Source organism: Alligator mississippiensis, chromosome 1 (genome assembly GCF_030867095.1).
Source record: "Alligator mississippiensis isolate rAllMis1 chromosome 1, rAllMis1, whole genome shotgun sequence".
Classification (NCBI taxonomy): domain Eukaryota; kingdom Metazoa; phylum Chordata; order Crocodylia; family Alligatoridae; genus Alligator; species Alligator mississippiensis.
In genome coordinates this window covers 388,561,713-388,580,432 of record NC_081824.1, presented here as the reverse complement: position 1 = coordinate 388,580,432, position 18,720 = coordinate 388,561,713, and the positions used below count along the sequence as shown (strand labels likewise).

Here is an 18,720-nt window from a genome sequence, read left to right as displayed (position 1 = left end):
ATTTTCCAAATATAGAATTTACTTTTTGGAACATCATCTTAAAATCATCCCTACCAGCACTGCAGGCAGTAGGAAGACAGGTGATGAGAGGTGCAATAATGGGGCAGGCAATAGGGGGACACAGTGGGGAGGTTATGAGGGGGCACACAACAGGGCAGGCAGTGGGGGAGGTGGGAAAGAGGTAGTAGGGGAATGGTGGTAGGGGACAGGTAGTGTGAAGGCAATGGCACAGACAGGCAAATTACCCCTGATGCCTGTACCTACCTGACACTTACCACACCTTTGTGCCTGCCCCCTGAAACCGCAGGCCCCCAATCCTTCCCTCCCCCATCCCCACCCATGCTGCTTCTGCCCCCTGCAGCTTCAAGTCCCTGCCACCACTTCTTCCTGTCTCTGCCTCTCCTCCTCCCCCTTACATTTGCTCTGGCACCAGCAGGTTTTGTCCCCACTGCAGCCTGGGGCACATAGCATGGCCCCACCTTAGCCCCACAGTAGTGACATTGAGCCAGCACTACTCCTACAGGGCTGGGTGAGGCTGTGCTCAGTGCCCCAGGGTGCAGAAAGGACAAAACCTGCAGGTACTATGGAGGCATATAAGAGTATTACTCAGGCATGCAGGAATGAAATCAGGAAGGCCAAAGTGCAATTGGAGTGTCAGCTAGCAAGGGATGTGAAGGGTAACAAGTATGTCTGCAATAAGAGGAAGATCAGGGAAAGTGTGAGTCCCTTTCTGAATGAGGGAGGCAACCTAGTGACAGAGGATGCAGAAAAGGCTGAAGTGCTCAATGCCCTTATCACCTCAGTCTTACAGGCAAGGTCAGCTCCCAAACTACTGCATCTGGCAGCACAGTTTGGCAGAAGAGGTGAGCATCCAGCGGTGGCAAAAAAACAGGTTAGGGGATATTTAGAAGAGCTGGACATGTACAAATCTATGAAGCCAGTTGGGATGCACCAAAGGGTAAGGGAATTGGCTGATGTGATTGCAGAGCCACTGGCAATCAGGAGAGGACCCAGATGATTGGAAAAGGTCAAATCTAGTGCCCATCTTTAACAAAGGGAAGAAGGAGGATCTGGAAAACTACAGACTGGTCAACTTCACCTCAATCCCTGGAAAAAGAATGGAGCAGGTCATCAAGGAATCCATTTCTAAGCACATGGAGGAAAAGAAGGTGACCAGGAACAGTCAGCATAGATTCACCAAAAGCAAGCCATGCCTGGCCAACCTGATTGCCTTCTGTGATGATATGACTGGCTCTGTGGATGCAGAGAGATCAGTGGATGTGATGTACCTTGACTTTAGCAAGGCTGTTGTGGGAAAGCCCATCAGAAATCTTCCAAGCAAGCCAAGGAAGTCTTGGTTGGATGAATGGGCTGTAAGGTAGATAGGAAATTGGCTGGATTATCACGCTGAAAGGGTAGTAGTCATTAGCTTAATATTTAGTTAGCAGCCAGTATCAAGTGGAGTGCCCCAGGGGTCGGTCCTGGGGCCAGTTTTAGTCAACATTTTCATCGGTGATCTGGAAGATGGGATGGAGTACACCATCAGCAAGTTTGCAAGTAACACCAAGCTGACGGGAGTAGTAGATACACTGGAGGGTAGCCTAGGATTCAGACAGACATCAACAAATTGGAGGACTGGACCAAAAGTAATCTCATGAGGTTCAAGAAGGACAAATGCAAAGTCCTCCATTTAAGATAGAACAATCCCATGCACCAGTACATGCTGGGGATTGACTGGCTAAGAAGCCAGTCAGCTCTGCAGAAAAGAACCTGGGGGTTACAGTGGACAATAAGCTGAATATGGGCTGACAGTCTGCCCTTGTTGCAAAGAAGGCTAACAGCATACTAGGCTGCAATAGTAGAAGTGTTGCCAGCAGATTGAGGGAAGTGATTATTCCCCTTTATTCAGCACTGGTGAGGCCACACCTGGAGTACTGTGTCCAGTTTTGGGCTCCCCACTACAGAAAGGATGTGGAGAAAATGGAAAGAGTTCGGCACAGGGCAACAAAAATGGTTAGGGGGCTGGGACACATTACTTATAAGCAGGAATCCTGGTTTGCTCCGATTAAATAAATCAGCAAGTTTGCAAATAACACTGAAGATAGAAAAACCTTGATCAAAACACAATACGTTGTTCCTGTCATCAAATTTGGGTCCAGGGACCCTTTTTAACATGTCTAGAATTTACTTCTAAGTTAATAGCCAAATTCCAGATTTCAACTTACAAATCTTCCAGAGAGTCTGTCCGTCAGGGGCCACATCCTTCTGTATCTGTGTTTCCAGAATGACTGCCTATCTCCTTCCCAAAATGCCAGCTGCAGGACAAAGGAAGAGCGAGCTCCCCCCTCCCTTAGGAATTTGTTTCAGCCCAGTCACCTAGGTGACCAGGTGACTGAAACCAGACAGTATGAAAAAACAAAAGGGGCTGGGCTGTCTCAGTACAAAGGTGAGGCAGACTGAGGAGGATTTCTTCACAACCCCAAATCTACATTTCCCATGACTTAAATGAAATACCACTATATATCTATATATACACATATAGTGGTATTTCATTTTAATTGTGGGAAAATGTGGATTTGGGGTTACTTTTTTTAACCAAAAATTGAGGATTTTTTTAAATCAGAGAAAACCAGGATTCCTGCTTATGAAAGGCTGTGGGAACTTGGTTTATTTAGTCTGGAGAAGAGAAGACTGGGAGGGGATTTAATAGCAAACTTCAACTACCTGAAGGGCGGTTCCAAAGAGGATGAAGCTAGACTGTTCTCAGTGGTGGCAGATGACAGAACACAGATCAATGGCCTCAAGTTGCAGCAAGAGAAGTATAAGTTAGATATTAGAAAGAACTTTCTCACTAGGAGGGTAGTAAAACACTGGAACAGGTTATGCAGAAAGGTTGTAGAATCCCTATCTTTGGATGTTTTTAAGATCCAGGTGGGCATAGCTTTGGCTGGGATGTACTAGTTGGGGATTGTCCTACTTTGAGCAGGGGATTGACTAGATGACCTCCTGAGGTCCCTTCCAATTCTAATTTTCTATGATTTTATGATTCAAAGATGAAGGGGGTTGTGGTGGGGGTGGAGGGGAACAGGGGAGAAGTGGCATGGGGGAAAGGTGGGGTGACAGGGGCCCAAGGCTGCAAGGGAGAGTGCAAGCAGCGGGGGAGTGAAGAGGCAGTTGGGGCAGGGGGAGGGGAAGGCAGCAGATGCAGCTCTGGCCCCAATACAGGGTTGGGGTGGGGGCCACATTTCAAGCCATAGCTGCTGGCTGCTGTGCACTGCCTCATACTCAGTTCTAAAACAAGAGGCTCCCTCCCCCCATGTTAAATGAAGAAAAACACATTGTCTTTTAACTAGTAAATGTGGTACATTTCTCTTTTGAATATAACAAGCTGATAGACCTAAGCCAGCAAGTGCAGAGACTGTTCCAGTATGTGTTGTGATGCCTGTGAGACCACAAGGCATAGAAAACTATAATCTATTTCTCAGACCTGTGCTGTTAGTTGCAGACTTAATTTGTGTCATGTTGCCTATTTAATCTTCTTCCTTTTAGAGGGAAGGAACATGTAGTAGATAGGTTGTATGCCCTTTAAAGCCACCTGAACCTTACCACAGTAGCCATGTGGATGTAACTGGGCTTTTGCATACAGTATATAATTAGTAAATAGTTATCTGGACCTGAACTGTGCATACATGATTATTTTCTATTTTGTTTGTAAAGCATAAGCAAAAAACACAGACATATGCCACCTCCAGGCTGGAAAGAGGTTAAAAAATAAATATTGAGAAAAATATTGTTATAAACAAAACTTTTTGGAACCACTGATTTCAACAGGACCAAGCTGTATTGCAGCCCCACTTAAATGCCTATATATGTTCTAAACCAATATTCAAATATCATTTTTTAAACAAATCTTGACCCTGTTTTTTCCTTGTGAATTTGACTGTTTTTAGTTTGGTAGTGTTGAAGTGATTCTGTTGTCATGATAGTCCAGGACCTATGCAAGTGACAAGAAGTCTTGTGGATGTTATCTTTTATTGGATCAATTACATGGCTGGAACAGACATAGGCAAGTTTTCAGGTATAACAATACCCTTTCCCCAGGCCTCTCACATTGACATTTGAATGTAGCCGTAATAATAGTCATTATCCAATCATAATGTGCAGTAATCCCTGTAACATAGACTTTCAAATCCTTTACTCCTGCAGGTTTCCAGAAGGCCAATGCTCTAAAGTTAGGTTATGTTCCTTATTTGAAGGATTAAATGATTTGAGAGCTGTTGAAAAAAAATGACACAGCACAATATGTAAAAAGTACTCTAGAAATTATTGCACTCTTTTGTTCTCTCTTTTACCCAATAAGGGATGACAAACCTAAAAAAATGCTCCTATAAAATAGAATAATAAGAAGTGCTATACATTCTACGTCTTTCAAGTCATGCCTATTCTAAGTTACATTTAATGTGCTACATTCTTAGGCCATTAGTTTTAATGCAATCAAAACTCACTGTGAAATCAAATGAGAGTTTTGCCTAAATAAGGACAGTGTAAAAAGAAGAGCCAGATGACCCCTGTTTTTGGCAAACTGCCAAAGAGGAGTTAGAGGCAGGAGGAAAATTTTAAAATTTTCCACATGGATATTTCTATAGTGGAATTTGTTCTGTTTGTGATGAGCCTTTGGAGAACAAGGAGCAAATAACTGATGATTTGTTTCTATAGGCAAATCAGAAAAATTGAAATAGAATATGGTTTGAACCCAGCAAAAATGAACATGTTGAGATTTCAATAAAAACTTTAAAAACAACTTTTGTACTGAATGAAACATTTTGTTCACTGAAAAATGAGAAAAAATTGTGTAGCATTTCCAAGTAACTTAAGCTGCTTCTAAAATTAATTTAACTTAATTTAATTTAATTTAATTTAAATAGGAAAGGAAGGGCTAAATTTAAAAGAGGACTTTGGTGCCATTTATACAACCATGTCAGAGAAAGAGAAGGAAGATATGGTAGGTGTTTCTCCCCAGTGCTTGCAGCACTGACCTGTGACATGGAAAGCTAGTGCTCAATTCCCCATTCTTTGGAGAACTGGGATTTTTCAGTTGGGACTTGAATTTGGGCATCCCATCTCTACTGACCAGATTATAGTCGCATCTTCTGACCTAATAAATAAGTATTAACAAAATAGTAGACCTGCAAGAGCAAAAGAAGCACACCCCAGATTATTCTGTCCCTCAATGAATAAGACACTTGCCTGAGGGGTGAAAAGCACAAATTCACAGCCCATTCTCATAAAGCAAGCATAAGGGAATGTAGAACCTTTAACTTCCTGTATGATTCCTCTAATGAGTAGGTTAGAAAGGGCTGGGCTCTTAATTTGTATTAATGGCACCTAGGTCCCTTCTCTACCTTCAGCCTGAAAAATCAAAATATTCTGTCCTGGAAAGTTTCATGGTTTCATAGTTGGTAGGGTCAGAAGGGACCTAAGCAGATCATCAGATCTGACCCCCTGCTATGGGCAGGAAAGGATGCTGGGGTCAAACGACCCCAGCTAGGTGGTTGTCTAGCCTCCTTTCGAAGATCCCCAGGGTAGGAGCAAGCAACACTTCCCTTGGAAGTTGGTTCCAACTCCTACCTGCCCTGACTGTGAAGTAGTGCCTCCTGATGTCTAGCCTGAATCTACTCTCAGTCAACTTATGGTCATTGTTCCTTGTTACTCCCAGTAGTGCTCAGGGGAACACGGACTCTTCCATTGCCTGCTGGTCCCCCTTGGCAAGTTTATGGGCAGCCACCAGATCCCCTCCCAGTCTTCTCTTGTGGAGGCTGAACAGGTTCAGGTCCCATAGCCTCTCCTCATAGGGCCTACCCTGCTACCCCCTGATCATGCAAGTGGCCCTTCTCTGGACCCTCTCGATGCTATCCACATCCCTCCTGAAGTGTGGCCCCCAGAGCTGGATGCAGTACTCCAACTGTGGCACGACCAATGTCACATAGAGAGGGAGGATCACATCCTTGGACCTGCTCATGATGCATCTATAGATGAATATAAAGTGCGGTTAGCCTTCCTGACCGTGTCCTCACATTGGCGGCCCATGCTCATCTTGGAATCAATAATGACTCCAAGATCCTTTTCTGTCTCTGTGCTGACAAGAAGGGAGTTCCCCAGTCTGTAGGTATGCTGCTGGATCTTCCTCCCCAGGTGCAACACCTTGCACTTGTCCATATTGAAATCCATCCTATTCTCATCCACCCACCTCTATAACCTGTCCAGAACTAGTTGTAGCCTGTCCCTCTCTTCTAGCATGCTCACTTCACCCCACATCTTAGTGTCATCTGCGAACTTGAACAAGGTGCTTTTCACCCCCTTGTCCAAATTGCCAATGAAGATATTGAACAGTGGGGGCCCGAGGACTGAGCTCTGGGGAACCCCACTGCCCACATACCTCCAGGTCAAAAATGACTTGTCCACCACCACGCTCTGGGTGCGGTCCTCCAGCCAATTTGTGACCCATCAGACTATGTAGGCATCAACACCACAGTCGCTTAATTTTTTAATGAGGATGGGGTGAGAGACAGTGTGGAAGGCCTTCCTAAAGTCCAGAAAGATTACGTCCACCATGACACCTGCGTCCAAGGCTTTTGTGACCTGGTGCTGAAATAAATCTTCTCAATGCTTTCAATTTCTTCTCTGGTTTTGGGGTTTCACTCAGCCAAACTAGCCTTATATTTAACATAGATTCATGACAGTTTCAGTCATCCTTGTTAAATGATTCACCAAAGCATTTCACACAGCTCCAATCAGCACATTCAAAATAGCAGTGTTGTGCCTCAGCTATGCTCACCATCTCCCCACAACCATTTCCCTGCCAGAGTTACAGTACTAGGCTAGTGACAGAAATTACACATAAACTGATATAAATGATCAGAAACCAATTCAAACCTGTAACACTACAAAAGTGAAAATTCAGTGCACATAAGCATCTTTCAATATGGCCAGAGCCAGTTTAAGATAAAGCAGGGAGGATGTGCCATCAGACTTAATTGATTTAAGTTAAATCAGTTTCTTGAACTTCTGTCCCAGATCCCCCCCAGATTCAAGGTCACTTACAGTCCCCCAACATCCCACAATGTTTTGCACTTCCCTGCAAACTCCCCCTCAGCAGATGGGTGTGGTAGCCTTGGCATAAGCTATCTACTCCAGCTGAGCATGCAAGCATGCTTTAGCACCCTCTAGTGTCTGCCCTGAGCCGCTGCAGGCATGTGGCTGCATTTCCAGAGTCAAAAATGAATGTCTGTTCACTTGCTTATCAGTTCAATCTATGCAGCCTAAACTAACCTGCAAAGATTGAATTGATTCAGCTTCTGGCTTTTTGACCATCTGTACTTAGCCTTAGTGCTGGTGTTTCCATTACCAGCTATTGCTCCTCTAAATCTGGTTCACCTCAAATTGGGGGTTTTATGGAAAACATAATTCAGCTTGAATCTGTAATAATATGTTAGTAAACTGCAGCACACCCTGTAGAAACCTAGCTTACCCTGCCACCCACCCACCCTGTAGAACTGTGAATTTGAACTGTGTAATGGGGACAGGAAGGAGATGCATGGTTGATTCAATCTACTGTTAGATTTCCCAAGTCTTGTGTCTGTGGCCTGGTTCCCAGCACAAACTAGAGAAATCTGGAAGCTATTTTAGTCTATGGCAGCTTCCCACAACCCTTAAAGGCTGTTCTAGCAGCCAGTGATCATATCCCTCCCTTCAATCACCCCAACAGACAAGAAATGGAAGACTTTGGAGTTGTTGCACCTCCTGAGAATTCACATATACATAGGCATCCCACTAGCACTCTGCTAGGACCTCTAGGGAGCCATCAGCCTGCTATATGGGGGGGGGGGGGGGGGGGGGACCGTAAATTCTGCCATAAGAACCATGCCCCCAAATCCCAGCTGAACATAAGTGAAGGTATTCCTGCACTTCCCTTGGTGAGAATTTGTCTCTAAATATTAGCAACAGAACCTTTTCTGTCTTCCTTTTTTTGTTATTAGTTTCCACCTGTGACTTATATAGCAGCTTTCATTATGATGTGAATGTTAAAGGCGTGAAACTTGTCTAGCTCTCTCTTTCTGTAGTTGATGATACAATAGTGTTTTTTGCTAGTGACTGCTTCCAAGGCTGTAACAGAATGAGCCAAACATGTGAGCACCTGCACCAATTAAACATTTGCTAATGTTAAAAGAAAAAGCTGTGACTTCTTATGGTTCTGATGCATATGAACTCTAGCAAGGAATAGCATATCATTATGAGTTTGACTGAACTCCATGGGCAATAGTTTTAAGAAGACATCAAGCACCTTTAGTATAGGGCTGCAACCAAAACACATATGGAAGCATATGCCCAAAACAAAGGTGCATGCAAGGCTGCTCAGAAATTTGAAAAAAAAAGCAGGCAGAAACTCTTTGCTAGGAATTGGTTTAGTGGAGCATGTGTCTGCAAGTAAATAGCTGGTAAGACAGCACAGGAGACAAAAAAGTTTGATCAACGGTAGATAGTTTTGTCAACATCAATTGACTTGTTTAGCACAGGTCTGCCTGTGTCCAAACTTAGATTTGATGTATGTGGACAGAACCCATGATTTGTGCCAGCTGAGTAATATCCCAGCCTTCCTATTTGCAAGCAACTTAAGTCCTCAGTCAACATGCTAGCCTAAAGCCAATTTAGAAACTGCATCAGTTGTATCATCCCCAGCAGTCTTCCAGTACCTGTTCTATACCACTAAGCAGCAAAAATTTGAGCAAAAATTCCAACTATTGGCCAAGAATGAGCCCTCACTTCACTCAATTGCACAGTGTATTTTGGGAGTGATTTCTTTCCCCAGAAGCCCATATTTGTGAGCAACTAGGTATAACTTTACTTAGGCAGAGACAAATACCAAAGCCTCGTACTACTGCCTGGAGCACGACAAAATACCAGATATAAGATTTCCTCAGACTGTGGGGTGAAAAGCTAGTGAAGCACAGCTACCAGAGAACCAAAGACAGGCATACAAACAAATTATGGAAGGTATGCAAACCAAGGAGTATGCAACAGGAATAAGCAGCAGTGCTGAGCATAGGCAAGCAAACCCATCACAAGGAGAAACTGAGAACAAGAAATCTGGAAATATCGCAGTGACTTGCTTTTTCTATAATAAGCTTTGTGCAGTACTGGATAGGGACACCACCACCTCACTGTGGCCCTCACTATGCATATCATTCATATATCAGAGGATGGAACTTCGGAGGTACAGTGTGAGAAGGAAACAGAGGAGAAGGGGATGGAAAGGGAGCACAAGCAGATAACAGCCTCCCTTCAGACAGAGAGTTACAGTTCCAAACCAAAAGAGCTAGAACTGGAGTCAATCCCAGAGGAGCCAGAGTGAGCACAGTGAGGAAGGAGGAAAGAGATTGGGTAAGTGCACTACTATACGATTTTTTCCTTAAAACAAATTTTTCCCCCTTTTTCAAATGGTACCCTTTCCTAAAGCCTGAGAACAAATCACTGCACTGATAGAAGGGTCCTTTAAAAAAAAAAAAAAAAAAAACCAGAAATCTACCAGTCAGAAAAAGGGATGAAACTAGTCTCTTTTGGTAGAAAGTTAATATACCATTTACAGCCAAGAAAGAGATCAGCATGTGACAGCACACTGAGGTTAACTACACAAGGATATAAAAGTATCCTGCGGTAGGCTTTCACACACCTGCTGAGCTGAGATGAAAGTAGCGCATTAAACAGAGGACTTTTTTAAACGAGAACTTTGTAAGCATGTTAAAGGCAGCGACCACCCCCATCCCAAGTGATTCCCTTTAATATCACATTAAGGTTGCAGAGGTCTTGAAAAATAGCTGGAGTAGGCATTCTCTGATCTTTTCCTCAAGGTGTCCAGGTATGGCCACTTTGTTTCATCCATCACAAAGTGATGAACACAAAGAGAAGACACAGAAGAGGGCCTGAGGAACCCCAACTAGCAAAAGAGTTGAAAGAGGAAAAGCAGCAGACAATAAACTCTGCAAGGTGATGTTTATAAACAAATGCAAGATGGGGAAAAGCAGGATGAAGCAGAAGTCTTTGTATGCAAAGAAAATGGTGGCTTACCTGACATTTCTGAAACTTGGTGGCATAATTCCCACAATCAAAATACAAACATTAAGGAAAATCCTTTTTTTCAGGAAAACACATTTTGGGGGGAAAAGGAGGTGGTACCATGTTATAGGTTAAGATTGTATATGCTTCTTCCAAGATCTCATGCTCTTGTTGCTTCCTTTCCCACCACTCCCCCTGCTAAATCTCCTTTTTAGGTGCCTCCTTCACACTGCTTTAATAAAGTGTGAATATAATTTTTCCCAAATAAGCAGCCCAATGCGGAACTTCATATTGATACCTCCAGTAATATAAAGGGATGGCTTCGTAGTTAGCATAATTAACAATAAACATCAAAGAAACCTTCTCTATTTACACTGGAGAAGCTAGATGCAGAAACAGAGGACTGATGATCTTCTGGCCCCAACTGCTCCTGAAAAGGCCCTCAGAACATCAAAAGCAGACTTAGAATGGGCAGGGAGGAAAGCCACTTGTTTCTCCTGAAACAGGTTGAGTAGAGAGCTCCATGTCTCTCCAGAGATGATGGGAAGGATGTGATGAAGGATTAGTTTCCCCTGAACATTGCTAGCTGTCATTGTCAAACTGCTAATTTTTTGTTGCTTAACCAAACCTCATCTTTTCAGAACTGTCCACCTCTATTAAAAACCAGTACTAGAAAACTATACTGTACTTACTAATGCATAGAGTTGTAGCATATAGAGGCATAAAGAGGAAAAACTAACTATTTATATATGAAAATGAGCATATAGAAGAATTAAAGCTCCACTGACTTCAAGGGTGCTACACCAGTACAACAAAAGAAAATATGACTTCAGGCCCAGCTGATCACATCTCTCAAATTCTCTGCCTTAGCCCCAGCTTGTGCAGACCATGGCAGTCAAGGGGCTGCTCCAACTTCCAACAACTGGCTACAGACTTAAAGGGACCATATACCAGATGGGGATAGCAAGTTAACAGCACGTTCTGAGAACTCATTGTAACATAGGACTGGTAGCGACCTGCCAGGTCATTGAGTTTAATCCCCTCCTTGCACAGGCAACCACCTCATATAACCCCATTAATACATTTATCAAGCTCATCTTGCCCCTTCCTCTGCCCAATTAACCAACTACAACAGACCAAGAGAAAGAGAGCATACCTTGCATTTCCACACACTGAAGGAATCACCAGTATCATGGAATTCACTGGTGGTTTTCACACTCTTTGCTTTGGAATGAAACAAACAACCCCACCCCCCCACCCCCAAATTATTTCCCTCCAAATGCTTAATTTTTAAGGCACCAGAACTCATGGTAGAGGTGATATCTTTTATTAAACCAATTAGATCTTTGTAGAGGTGCACTGATACATCAGCCCATACTGTAGCAGCACCAACAAAAGGAAAATTGACATTATCGGCAATTGGCTTTTTTTGGTTGATGTGACCGATTGTGTCACCAATCAAATGCCATATGCACGGGTATAGCCACAGCATGCATGTGGCCAGGACTACAGCCTGGCAGCTTGGAGAGCAGCGTCCAGCCAGTACGTCTATGGGGGGGAAGGGGTATGGGGGGGACAGAGTGAGGTGCCCAGATGGGGTGGGGAGGGTGGGGTGCAGGACAGAGCAGCGAGTGGCTCATTGCAGGGAAAGGGGCCACTTCCACTGCTGTGTGCACCCCTGGGGAAGGCATGGGGGGCATGTGCCCCTGGATGTGTGTGCAGGGTGAAGGCAGGCTGCCCGCTGTGGCCTGGGGCCGGGGGTGGAACCAGGCTCTTCCTGGCAGGTGGGTTGGGCCAGAGCTCTGCTTGGGGTGGGGGGGCAGTGATGCTGAGATGGGGGGCTATGGAGTGGGCTACATCCACCCCCAAATTTGCCACAGCCCCCACAAAGCCCACTTCCCAGCACCGCTACCCACCCTGAGTGTAGGCCTGGCCCAACCCCCCCACCAGGAAGAGCCCAGCACTACTCCCAGTCCCAGCCCACAGTGGGCAGCCCACCCTCACTCAGAGCACAGATCTGGGGGTGCATGCCCCCCATGCCTCTCCTGGGGGTGTATGCAGAGGTGGGAACTGCCCCCCCATGCCCCCTGGATGAGCCACTTGCAGCTCCATCCTGCACCCTACCCCAGCTCGCCAGCGCCTGCCCCTGCCCCATTCCCTCTCACCGTGGGGGCCTCAATCTGCACCCCCATGCCCCTTCCCTCCCTCCCACTGCTTCCCCCAACAGACTTACCAGCTGGACGCTGCTCTCCAAGCTGCCAGGCTGCGTATCAGGAATCGGATTAGTATTGGCCAATATGGCTCGTTAATAATCAGCCATTGGTATCTGCCCAAAAAATCTTTATCAGTGCACCCCTAGATATTTGCAAAACAATTATTTATTTGCAAGCTTTCAGGTACACTCACCCTTCCTCAGGCATAGGAGAATGCAAAGATTTGTAAAATTTCTCCTAGGTGGAAATGAAAATGCATATTTCACAGGAAAGCTGAAGGTGTTATAAGATCTCCTAGTTGGAATAGTTCATTTTTTGCAAATTAGGCTCAGACAAAAGTTAAAGCAGTCTATTTGCCTCAATGTTGTCTGATGTCAAGCAGGATCTAGAATTACATTTCTTTCTGGTTATGATATTTCACAGGAGGATGATGTGATGTGTGCTCTCCTGGGCAGGAAATTCTCTTGTGTTGAGACACGCTGAGCTCTGTGAACATGAAGACTGAGCTGGAACAATAGGTAGGAACCAGGGAGTCAGCTTTCAGGTTGTTGTGTGGTAGTGAATTTGCTTCCTTCTTGTAAAATTATGAAGTTTTCATTAAAAAAAAATTTCATTTCATGTCAATTTTTAAGGCAGTTCTTTATGTACTATCATTTGCTTATTTTATTTTCATCCTATTATTTTAAATCTTTAGCGCCATCACGATTAGGCCTCTGTACTTTCATAGTCCTTTCATCTTGGCCCTACAAGCTTTAATGGTCTGGTAGACTGAAAAAGTGATCTTACAGCTATCAATAACTTACAATCTTTGTTAGCTAAGTATTCCCCCACAAGAAACAGTTTATTACAGTAGTTAACAAGCACTCACTTAGTAAATTGCCCTAAGACAAAACTAAGGACAAGTTAATGGTGTAATGAATCAGCTGTTATGTTAAATGATCAGTTTTCACAGTACAGTATTATTGCTTTATTGACCCATAGTTAAAGATTTATCACAGTAGCATTTTATTGTGGTTACAGGACACAGAGTTGTAATACAGCAGGGCACAATTTGGTTTATGCTTCTTTTTACATTTAACTTTATTAAGAATCTGTTGTGGACAGGGAGCTGGAAAAAGATGGAGCCGCAACATTTGCAAAGGCAGGAGACCAGCTCTGATACAGGGTGAGGACCAGCAAGATCACAACCAACTGGGGAAGTGGATAACAAATCCTCTTCCCCCCAGTAGTGCCAATAAAGAGGTACAGGTAGTTATTTTTCCTACCAGACCCTAGCACTACCACTTGAGAGTTAATTTTCCTGCAAGAGGGATAGGTTCTGCTCCAATACCAGCGCTCAGCCAGAAGACCTCTGGATTCCTCACTCATGCACCTATGAGCAGCGTCTTGACTGAAACCCCAAGCTTGCCATGGGAACACTGTGCTAAACCAGTACACATGCACAGAAAACACTTTGGCCCAAATTCAGCTCCGCCTATTGACGGGTAAGTAGGCACCAATGGGCACATCCAAATGAGCACGCACATGCAGTATGTGGCACTTTAGACCTGTCTGTGGCACCGCACATCTCGCATGCAGGCGTTCCCTGCACTGCTAATTTGCAGCTTATGGCGGGGGGAGTTGGCACTGGGAGATCCTGTGTCAAAAAAACCCCCACTAAAAAAAAAAGTTGAGCGACACACATGGTGGCAGTATGCACTGCCTGAAACTGGAACCTGGCTAGCCAGAGCCACATTCTGGCTGCCAGCCAGGCTCTGTATTGTGGGATTGCTGCCACTGGAGTCCTAGAAGGCCCCCAGGACCCTAGGTAAGGCTGCTGGGGCCAGCCCAGGTGATGGCCCCAGCCTCTCCTACCCCATCTGGGGCAACTTGCCATGCACCAGAGTGCATAAGCACAGGCATTCCCTGGAGACAAGTAGCAGCAGCACAACTATGTGGCACTGCTATTTGCCCCAGGGAAATGCATATGCACACTCATCTGAATTGGCCTAGCATGGCTAACTTAGCCATGCAAGTGGCATTTTGGCCACTTCTGTGAATTTTAGATCCTTCTTGCCCCAGAAAGGCACACAGTTCTATGTAAGTTGCAAAACAGAGGAGAAGGAAAAGTTTCTACATTTTTGGTTAGTAGGTATTTGAAAAAATAGACAGTGATGGAATAGCTTCTGCTCAACTGGAGCAAGATCTCAACTAGAGTCCCTTGCCTCCATGAGTACTCATCTGAGGGTGTGAGCAAGCATTCACCACACCTGGTCTAGATGGCTTACACCTGGTAGGAAGCAGTTTGCTATGTAGCTGTTCACTGCTTCTGGGAGCCCACAGGGAGCCCAATGTAAGTAACTCGGATGGGGACTGGAGGAGGACAGACAAGATCAGGGCAGGCTAAGAAGGTCTCCATGGGGGTTGACAGGTCTGGGGAGGGGGCTAAAAATAGTCCAGTCAGAGTTAGGGAGGGGGGAAGGATGGGGGAATAACACAACCCCAGGTCTGGGGTGAGTGGCTGGGCTTTCCTAGCTACAGGATTGCACTCCGAATGTGCACAGGTGTTAGCCCAATCTTGATTTAAATTTGTTCATCTGAGGAGGTGCAGTAACTTAGATCAGGCATATGATTTTTTGGGGCAATTTAAATCCTCTGGATGCCTGTATGATCAAGCATTTAGACTGATGTAACCCTGGTTAGGTTGATTTAAATGTAATGCCTGTACATACCCTAACTGAGCCATATTCCCTCTGGCTTTGTCTTCTGCTGGCCCTCTTGGCTGCTCAGTGGGAAGGCTTCATGAAGGGGGCTGGAGAGGGCACTGGATCATGCCAGGTCCATGGCCAGCTGTTTAGGGAATCATACTGGGAAGTGAGAAATATGGATTCAAATTCCCTCAAACTAAGAAAGGCCTAAAACCTGCATCTCCTGCTCCCTGGGCAAGTGCCCAAACCAGCAAGCTACTAGGCCCTCCTCCTCCTCAACCTCCTCAAAATATTTCTGTAATGAAAATTTCAGATTTTCATGGAGTATAAACACCCTCTTCTGGTGGAATAAAATCAGAGCAAAGTGTAAATGGCCAGAGTGAGTCCTTCTGGGCATGGGGGAGTAAATGGGTCAGCATACCATGTACAAATGGGTCAGCATACCATTCACATTGCTAAAGCTAATCATGTAAATGAGGTTAGAAACAGATGTTTCATTTGTCCCTTGACAAGTTGTGGGCATTGGTATTAAAGCAATATCCCAGGATTGGCATGTACACACAGTGCATTTACACCCAGGGTTTAGTGAGCAGCTGAACGCACTGCCCCTTTTTTGCTACTGATTCAAAACGATCCCAGGATAATTGTTCAGATGAGGTTTGTGATGTCCAAACAATAGCCCATGAGCAGGCTTGGATGCCTGCAACCCCACTGTTGGATTCTGCTCTTTTGGGAGCCCCTCAGCCAGTCCTGACATAAAACAATAATCCTTGGTCCAAACAAATATATAAAGCAAACCTTTAGCTTTTTTCCAGGTGACAGGAGAGGGCCCTTTAACACTTGCCCTTCCTAGACACAAGCTCTTCTGGGTTTTAGTCTACTTCCTGCCAGCAAACTGCTTTCTCATAGCTCTAGCTGCTTGCTCTCCCCTCCCCCCCTTGGGCTTTTCCTGCTAATCACTCGCAGCTGGGCTCCAAATCTAGGGATGTCTGCCTCCTGCAAAGGGCCAGCCTGCCCTGTTACGGGCTAACAGGGTTTCTGGGTAGGCCCTGAGGATCATTTTGGAAAGAGGCTGCAAGCAAAGTCTCCAGTTGATAAAATGTAGGAAAAATTTGGGGAGGAGTAGATAACATGTAGGGGTTAGGCTAGGATTCAGAAAGACCTCAAAAAAATTGAAGGACTAGACCAAAAAAAATCTCATGAGGTTCACTAAGGAGAAGTGCAAAGTCCCACATTTAGGACAGAACAGTCCCACACACCAGTATAGACTGGGAGCTGATTGGCTAAGAAGTAGCTCTGCAGAAAAGGACCTGGGGGTTACAATGGAAAATAAGTTGAATATGAGCCAACAGTGTACCCTTGTAGCAAACAAAGCTAATGGCATATTGGGCTGCATTAGTATGATTGAGGGAAGTGATTCTTCCCCTCTACTCCACACTGGAGAGGCCACATCGGGAGTACTGTGTCCAGTTTTGAGCCCCCTGCTACAGAAAAGATTTCATAGATTTCATAAGTGGATAATTTGGAGAGAGTTCAGCAAAGGGCAACACAACTGGTTAGGGGCTGGAGCACATGACATTTGAGGAGAGGCTGAGGGAACCGGGCTTATTTAATCTGGAGAAGAGAAGACTGAGGGAGGGATTTAATAGGATCCTTCAGCTAACTGAAGGTTGGTTCCAAAGAGGATAGAGCTAAACCAGTGGTTTTCAACCTTTTTTTCATTTGCAGACCCCTAAAAAAATTTGAATGGAGGTGTGCATCCCTTTGATTTCTAAGTGTGTGCACTCACATACTTTTGATTAATCATAGTTATCTTTTGTGGACCTCTTAGACATAGTCTGCAGACACCCAGGAGTCTGTGAACCACAGGTTGAAAACCACTGACCTAGACTGTTCTCAGTGTTGGCAGATGACAGAACAAGGAGCAAAGGTCTCAAGTTAAAGCAAGAGAAGTTTGGGTTCAATAGGAGGAAAACTTTCTCTCTTGGAAGGTAGTAAAGCATTGGAACAGGTTACCCAGAGAGACTGTTCATCCTTGGAGGTTTTCAAGACCAGCTAGACAAAGCCTTGGCTAGGATGCTATAGTAGGGGGTGGTCCTGCTTTGAGCAGGGGGTTGGACTAGATGAGCTCTTTAAGTCCCTTCCAACCCTAATTTTCTATGAGTCTATAGTTCTATGATTTAGCAAGGAAAGCCTCCCTGAGTCTCTTGGTGTCTCTCTTAGGCCAGTTCTGTGATATTTTTTCCTCTATGAGGCGGTGAACTAGACCAACCATCATAAAATGAGCCTGCTTTAAAGAACATTTATTAAAGGCCAGAGGGAAAATGTAGATATATTGAGGCATGCTAGACAGCCACAAGCCAAGAGATCTTGAACCTTATTCTCCTCTTACTTACTTTAGTGTAAACAAGGAGCGACTCCACTGGAGCAAATGGAGTTAAACTGCTGTAAAGCAACAGAGAATCAGGCCTTTTATATACTATGAAGAGGCAGTTCATAAAAAGGGCATTTTGAACAACAGTGCAATTAATCACTAAATGAAGACAGTGTTTATACAAGGAACTCTGTAACAAAGACAGCCTTTATATAAACTGAGGGCTCCGCTGATACTAGTCAGGGCACATCTGCTCTGCTGTTATAGACGCACACAAGTGAGCTTTGAACTAGTTTGCTCAGGTATTGATAGTGAAGCCACAGGGGAGCTCAGCACTTGCTGTAAAACTTTGCCCATGAAGTTGTTAACCACTCCTGCAATCAGTGTGCTGGGCTCTGCACAACCCTGGCCCCACAGCTTGGATATGCTGACAGAAGCTACAGTCACCACAGTGAAGATAAGTTTTAGGCAGCCCCCTACCATTTACAGTATAGTATTCCTAAGACCTTGCTAGGGACAAAAGTTACACATAAACTGGTTTAAGTGATCAGAAATTGGTTTAAACCTGTACCAGAACAGAATCTCAGTGTACATAAACCAGTTTCAAAATGGTTGAAACCAGTTTAAAATAAACCTGCTTGAACATAGTATCAGACTTAACTGATTTGGGTCAAACCAGTTTATGAAACTTCTGTCCCAGACCCCTTCCTGGTTCAAGTTAAATCACAGTCCCCCAAAGCATCCCAAAATGCTTTGATACCTTGGGCTGGGCTGGGCTGGGCTGGGCTATGATGTCTGCTCCAGAGAGCAAGGCTGGCCTCACCCCTCTGCTCCCTAGCTGGCTGGGGATCCAGCTCAGTCTCCAGGTGGTGGGGGCGCTGCCCCCCAGGCAAATCCTGGCTGAAGTCTGGGACCAGGGAGGGGGATTAAACATCCCTTCTCCTGCTCAAAGTTAGTGCTGGTTGTGACTGTGGACTACAAATCCCAGAGGCACCTGGAAGCAGGAAGAAGAAGTAATTAGCAACCCTGCAGAATCTTGCTGCTGTGATTTTGGATAGCAAATCCTAGAGACCTTGGGGGCAGCAGGAAGAGGAAGCAAACAGAGGTTGTAAATTGAAGCAAAAATCCCAGATTTGGCTGCAGCAGATGGTCACAGAGGCTGCTGCCACCTGCTGTGCCTGGCTAGGCTCCTGCTGAGCAGAGGCTAGAAATGAGGAGGGATGGGCTGCGCACCACTCCCCGTGCCTGGGGCAGGGATTGGCCAGGGCCAGGGCTTGGGCACCTGCATGGGTAAACCAGGATGGCCACCTCCTGCTGGCAGCCTTGTGCCATGCTG

The 18,720-nt window shown here is 45.1% G+C and overlaps 1 long non-coding RNA gene across 1 annotated transcript in view; it reads right to left on the bottom strand.

The window, feature by feature from the left end:
- The window catches only part of LOC132250217 (uncharacterized), a 62,875-nt gene that overhangs the window by 12,111 nt on the left and 32,044 nt on the right, over nt 1-18,720 (bottom strand). The window lies entirely within an intron of this gene.